Below are 7,441 nucleotides of genomic sequence, written 5' to 3'. Positions count from 1 at the left end.
ACAGTGCTAAGCAAACAACGTTTAGCTCCATTTGCACCTATTTCGGACAATTTCTACTTAAAGAAAAAAAAAAGGCAGTTATTAAGATCTAAGTATATAGGCTATGCTGTGCATCTAAATGTTACCTTTGAAATAAAATTCAGAGTATAACAGCAATTTGTAATATTAGCTATACAGTGAAATTGCTTGCTGTATATATATATATATATATATATATATATATATATATATATATATATATATATATATATATATATGCTCCTTTTTTCAGTTTTTTTTTTTTTTAAACGAGTAGCATATAAGTCATTTATTCAACAGTTTGGTCTCATTAAAGCATTCTAGAAGCATCGACTTACATTTGCATCTTTTAAATCTGCTTATAAATATACTTCGTTACAGTCTTGTTTATTGATGTGTCTATCTATAATTTGCATATTCCAAACTATGTTTAATTATTTGTTATGTTAAAGCTATGTTTTTTAAGCCTATAGTATTTTCTATCTTTCATTAAGTATATTATATATAATTTTTATTTATTTTACATGAGCGCAATAATTCATATTATTAAACATAAACTAGTGCTCTTCGAGATTGTTGGGAGAATAAAAAATAGAGAATTAAAAACGAAAAATAGTATTTATTAAGTAAATAATGAGTAAGTATACGCTACTTTAGGTATCCGAGATGGAACAAAATACTTTAGTTCAACTATGTAGATTTTAATCAACCATATTTTAATCACCCTAATCGTCGTTTATTATTCAAATTATTATCAGGAGTATTATTAAAAGTTGTAGTAGCCGACCTGATTTATTGTAATGTATAACAAATTAATTAAGAGAACCGAATTATTAAGTCAGGCGAATTAAAAAATATGTGTTTATAGGCGTGTGTTATAGAATAAAAATTCATGTTTTGGCAATATGATCGCATAACAAATACGCTTACTGTAATAATAATAATAATAATAATAATAATAATAATAATAATAATAATAGTTTGGTTAGAACAGACAATCTGCCCTTGTTCCGACCTTGTGCATTGACTGGCAGTGAGTGACATTCAGGCATATGGCTTTTATTTCGCTAAATGCATTCTTGACAAACTCCAACCTCACAACAAAGAGGGCCGGGTTCGTTTCAGACCACAACAGCACCGTCTGCACAGACCTCCTCTCAAAGCAATCGATTGTAACCTCTCTTTATACTTCGCCCACCGTACAAAGAAACTAGCAGTAAAGAAACAGGTGCAATTGCTCTGTTTGGAGAGAAGGTTAATTAATTATCTCCACTGCATATGAAACACTCTTCAACCAACACTCAAAAAGTAAAAGCCCCCCCTTCCTGTAAGTGCAAGGTTGTACCCCTTCTTATACATTCCAGAATCTCCAAACTAAACTGACTCGGCTATAGGCTTATACATTTTCTAATGGCAATACATCTGCCGTTTGGATGGCAGGTAGAGTGTATAACTTGCCATTAAAACACAGAACATAATGAAGACTAGGTAGGCCTATATTATTATTATTATTATTATTATTATTATTATTATTATTATTATTATTATTATTATTATTATTATTATTATTAATAATAATATATAATAATAATAATAATAATAATAATAATAATAATAATAATAATAATTTTATTAATTAAATATAAATCATTTTTTATTTAGTAAAAAATAATAATATCAAAATTATTTTAAATTATTTATAAAACTTAAATTATGTAATAAATTTTCATTTAACCACATTGTAATAATTTTTTTTTCAAACCAAAGTTTAGTAATATAAATAACTATGATACATGTCAATATCATATAAACGTCTTTTGACTTACACATAAAATATATATATATATATATATATTAGATATATATATCAATATATATATATAATATATATATATAAATTCGAGTATCTTTACTGAGAGTCTCAGATCCATAGATACAGAGCGTCTCTGTGTGTATGCTCTTGAAAAATAAAACTACAGTTTATATTTTTATAAGCTGTGTGTCGTAACCCTGGAGAACCCATACTAGGAGCAGTGTAATACAAGAGTGCAGAGCAGTGTTATTTCCAGCACAGTGCTAGTGACCTGCCTTGAGCAACACACTGCTCACCACACATAACTTTAATACATGCATTGTACACAGCAGAAGCCTGAAGAGGAAATAGGAAAAAAAAAAATATCCAGGTCACATGTGACTTGAGATTGGAGTCTCAATTTGCATTACACAAATTATTTATTTTATTATTATTATTATTATTATTATTATTATTATTATTATTATTATTATTATTATTAGTACTTATTAGTATTATTATTAACTAATAAAACAATTACTCAGAAAATATATCAGAGCTATTAAAAAAAAACACACACATAACATACAATTTAATACAATTCTGTATCATTTGTAGTCTCTGCTTAGAAAGGTGCGGAACTGCCAAGAACAGTATGGTAGTGGTCCTTCAGGCTAGGATTATTGAGGGGCTTTCTGTGGAAAGCATTGCACCTACCCCCAACAGCGACAGTGACTTAGTTACCCTATGTTTCATGGGTATAGTGCCACTGCATTTGCTACTCTATGTTTTGTTGTTCAACATAGAGGATTTTGACAGATGTCAAATGTAACGGGTTGCCATCATTTTAAACACTCAGTCATAAGATATAGTTGTACAAAAAAAAATAAATTCTGTAGCCAGAGTTTCATTTTAGTAGCCTGTTACCGTACCTTACTCCAAAGATTATGCAGCTGATTGTCTTGACTTGTGTTTCCTAAACCTCAACACTTGTATTGTTTGGTTATCGAGTATCACTTGAGGGAGCAATTTGGAGAAAACCAATGTAGTTTTCTAGGATGTCTAAAGGAATAACGTTTCTCTTGTATTAAAGTGTGGCTATACTGAAGATTGAAAGAAATGTGTGTGCCCCTGATGATGCTGCAGTGGATTCTAACCCTCCACGCACATCTCACAGCTGCCCCAGACCACATACTGGTGAGGTTTGGGAAATACTGCTGTTTGAAGAAGCTGTTCTAACTAGAATCTCCCAGTATTAGTTTGGTTAAAATACCTTTCGAGGAAAAAAAAAAAAAAAAACCCTGACTAGTTTGTGAACTCTGGTAAATCCATCTGGGTACATTTGCCTCATTGTAGTCACTAAATGGAAAACTTACAAGTTTATTGCATCCACCTACCCCACCCCCAGTAATCCTTTAGAACTTTCCTGAGACATCACCACCAGCAGTAATATCCTTACATACCACAAGGGATACAAAGGGAGAAATGGCTTGTTTTAAAGGAATTATTTGCAGAAGGATACAAAACCTTATGTCCCACAAATGTATTGGTATATAATTGTAATAATACCCTCAACATCTGGAAATATTAAAGATTACAGACCGGTTTTGCCAATAAGTCTGTGTATAATTATGTGTATTACTGCCAAAAAACAGTCCTCTTATTCAGGTATATTAAATACGTTTCTTATGAGAAGTGCTTAATATATTAGTAGAACACTAATAATTCCTATTAAGACATCTCATTACAAACCATTGCAGTACAGAGACATCACAATTACAGGGTACATTGTTAAAATCTTTTTAAAATCATTTTACAGCACATAATATAAAATTATTGATATAATCTAAGCTATGGCACACTATATAGTTTGTATATGTCAATTTACAAACAGTATCTTAAAAAGATTCCAAGTTTAAGTTCAGCTGAAAGTCATTTAGTCCAAGTGTAGACCCAGGTTGGTTTTAGTTAAAGCCATATTTTACTGTTGCTAGAGGGAGTTGTTTTGGAAACAAGTTTGTGTAATAAATGAAGCAAAGGCTGAGCAATATGAATGTGGATTCAATTACGCAGCATTTATCAATCCAAATAATCATTAATTAGACTAATCACATGAAATGTGCTGGCAGGTGAAGCCTAACTGAATTAAAATGTGACAGCTATTAGTGAACTGTAATTAGGTAAACCCATACAAAAAGTCTGAACGTATCGCTGAATGCAAAACCAAATGAAAATTAATTAGACCCTAGAAGTAATAAACACGGGACAGTATAAACAAGTTTATGTGATTGAAGAGAGATTTAGAGAAAAAGGGATGACAGAATATTATGGGGAAAGATAGGGGATGATCAGAATCCCAAATGTAATTCTAATGAACAAGCAAGTAAATATCTGTCTGAATCACAGCCCCTAGTGCCCTCTCAACTGCCTCCTAGCCCACTTTAGAAATATACAAAACATCAACTCATTATACTACTAGAATACTATAATACTAGACGTGATCCGATTTAGTGTCACTTTTAAAAATATTCTCACACATGATTTATTTATATTTTTTTTATATATATTTGTGCAACTCCAGCTTTGCTACCAGAGTCACTGCACTGAACAAGAAACGTAAACTACCTACGGCCGGATTTTCAATATTTTACTCCAGCTCTATTTTAACAGTTTTTTAAGTGGAGTAAATGTTAAAAACCACAAACACCATTGTATCCAAGGAGAATCTGGGTCCAACAGGATACTCACCAATACTTACAGATGATGGAGAGTAATTGATAAACAAATAATTGTTTTAATAATTAGCTACAACAGGGTAGACTCGTGATCTTCCTTCACTCTGGTAAGATTCAATTGAATAACAGCATGTATCAGACAATGTATAATAGTCATCTTGATAGGTACCCTATTAATAGAGTCCCTTGCACTTCAAACAGGTTCTAAATTACTTTCAATAAAATCAGTAATAGATACACTTTATCACACATCCAGACCAATCAATTGCCTCATACATATATACTGTCAAACACAGCATTTATGGCATTACATATTAAATCTGACGATGCAAAGATTTCAAAAAACACCAAAACATATGACGTGATGCAATTGATAAAAGTGTTATTAATTATACTCTTATACTTTTATTGCTTTTTTATTTTATTTTATTCAATTTGTTTTGTAACAATAACCATATTAACTAGCTTCTCATAACTGTCAATTATCTCCCCAAACATTTGTTAGTGATATTTAGATCTGGGGAAGAGAGAGAGAGAGAGAGAGAGAGAGAGAGAGAGAGAGAGAGAGAGAGAGAGAGAGAGAGAGAGAGGTACTCTACAGTGCAGCAATCACAATTGGCTTTTTGAAACTAACCAGATAATGTTGATATGGCATTAATAATGAAGAATAAAAGGGGATACCTTGGTTTGCAAATCGAAGCAGTGACAGTCCGTTTGGTCGTCCACACTTTATCTAATTATCCATCCCTATAACCTGCAATGTTAGATTTTATTTTAAAAGGCTTCTTCCGGGCCCAGCATTGCTACTGAAGCAGAGAGATGTGCGTCTGTGTGAGTGAGCGGCTCTGTTATCCTGACACCATGACTGATACACGTGAGATTTATCACAGGCTCACACACTACTGCCCCTTCACAGTGCCACAGCCTGCGAGGGAGTGGGTCTCATTGTCTAGCGCACACACACACACACACACACACACACACAGAGTGACCAGGAGGAAGAGACTTGGAAATTGGGTTAGGTTAATATTACACAGAAAGCACAGATAAAATCAAGGCACTGCATGGTACACTAAAATATCCCAACATTGCTTAAAACGTGACAACAAATTATTATGTTTGTGTTCACCAGAATTATCAATCTTTTCATTATAAATCTTGAATGAATTTGGCCCTTTTCAGTGATATTTGTTTACATCTTACCCAGTTGTTGCACTTATTAGTAAGAAAATACCTTGTAATTAGACAGATATTACATTGCACTTAAATGGTAATTACTTTCTAATATGAGCTCCATTTAGATCATTCAGCACTAAGGAACTTTGCAAAAAGATAACCTTACTATATCTAATTAAGCAGTTTTAGTGCCATACTCAATGCTGCTGCATTGAAAGAATAAATAACTGATTCTCAGTTCTTCCTGTATATTGGCCAAAGTTCAACAATAAAACCTTGTTGAACTACAGCAGACAAACACACAAACACAAACACACACACACACACACACACACACACACACACACACACACACACACACACTATACTATTTCACCACTGGAGGCTTGGGTTTGAGTTCTAGGGTCTGCAAGTCGGTCTGGTTGGCATTGGTATCAGTAATCAATTTAGATTTAAGACCTCAGACCTCTTCACAGTACAGGCTACAGATAACTGATCAATAGAACAGCATTAACACAGAGTGTTTCCAAAACACAATGTCAACATGTTACAGCAAGTCAAAGGGTGCGATCAGTGATCTGTGAGGCAAGCACAGGCTGCAATCCCTGAGTGTGAGCATCTTAATATAGATTGCTGGGCTGCTGGGTGAAAGGTAGTGGTTTGAGAGTTGGGCTGCAGAGTGGATGATAGTGGGTCTCAGTAGCTTAGTGGTTAGAAAAAGCCAGCGCTGGGCTGCAGCGTGGAAGGCAGTGGGATTGGGTTGGTCAGTGGTTTCATATCCCAGCACACCATTGAAAATCAGCCAGCCATTATTAAGGTTTACTGTGGCATACCATGGTCAAGCATAGGCAAGGATAGTAAAGTACCCAGTACGCTGCTAAATAAGCCTTTTACTTCATCAAATACCAGCCAGGGGAAAATGGACTGAGCAACTTCTTTATGAATTATTAAGATTAAAATCTTTCTCTGATTTCCATCCTCTGAGTTATTTTTTTCTCTGTCTCTTTTTTTTTTCAAAATAATTTTAAAACATTTATTTCATTCCGTTTACAAGTGGATGAGCTCGGGGCAGGTATTCTATAAAAAGTATAAAGAAAAACGTGTAACTTCTTAGATTTCTGTCATCTTAAATCAAACTTGAAATAAAAGGCTAAATAAAACATGCCAGTCCTACATTTTTCAAACTGTTTTTTTTTTTTTTACTCTTAAATATGTACTTTCTACTTGTACTTTTTTTTATCAACTTTATTTCCAATCTCACTATTCTCCAGATCATTGTGTATTAGAAGTAATCATCTTTTATGTGCCAAAGAAATGTCTCCAGTTTTTCTTTTCTTTTTGACTCAAGGAAATGTGTATAAGTATTGTGTGCATGAGGGTCTGTGCTGGGGGGGGGGGGCGGCTAAAGCAATGTTTCCATCTGCCACGGAAATCGGTGCCTGTATTTTCATTGGCAGAAGACTAAAATCAAACTGCCATCGGTGAATGCTACAGGCGGGTGTTATGCCTCAAATTGCGGGCAAAAAGGCATAAGGAATATCTGTGAGGAGATGGAGTTTTCATGAGCCGTCCATCACACATTGTTTAGTTGGGCATGTTGAGATGTGATATACAGTATGCTATTTATGATGATGTATTTGATGCACCAGGTATGAAGACCATCATGTTCCATTACATACAGTAGCATAGCCTATTTTTTTATGGTCAGAGTGTTATGGTC

This window comes from Polyodon spathula, chromosome 21 (genome assembly GCF_017654505.1).
Source record: "Polyodon spathula isolate WHYD16114869_AA chromosome 21, ASM1765450v1, whole genome shotgun sequence".
NCBI lineage: Eukaryota > Metazoa > Chordata > Actinopteri > Acipenseriformes > Polyodontidae > Polyodon > Polyodon spathula.
Note: the sequence above shows the minus strand (reverse complement) of the source record.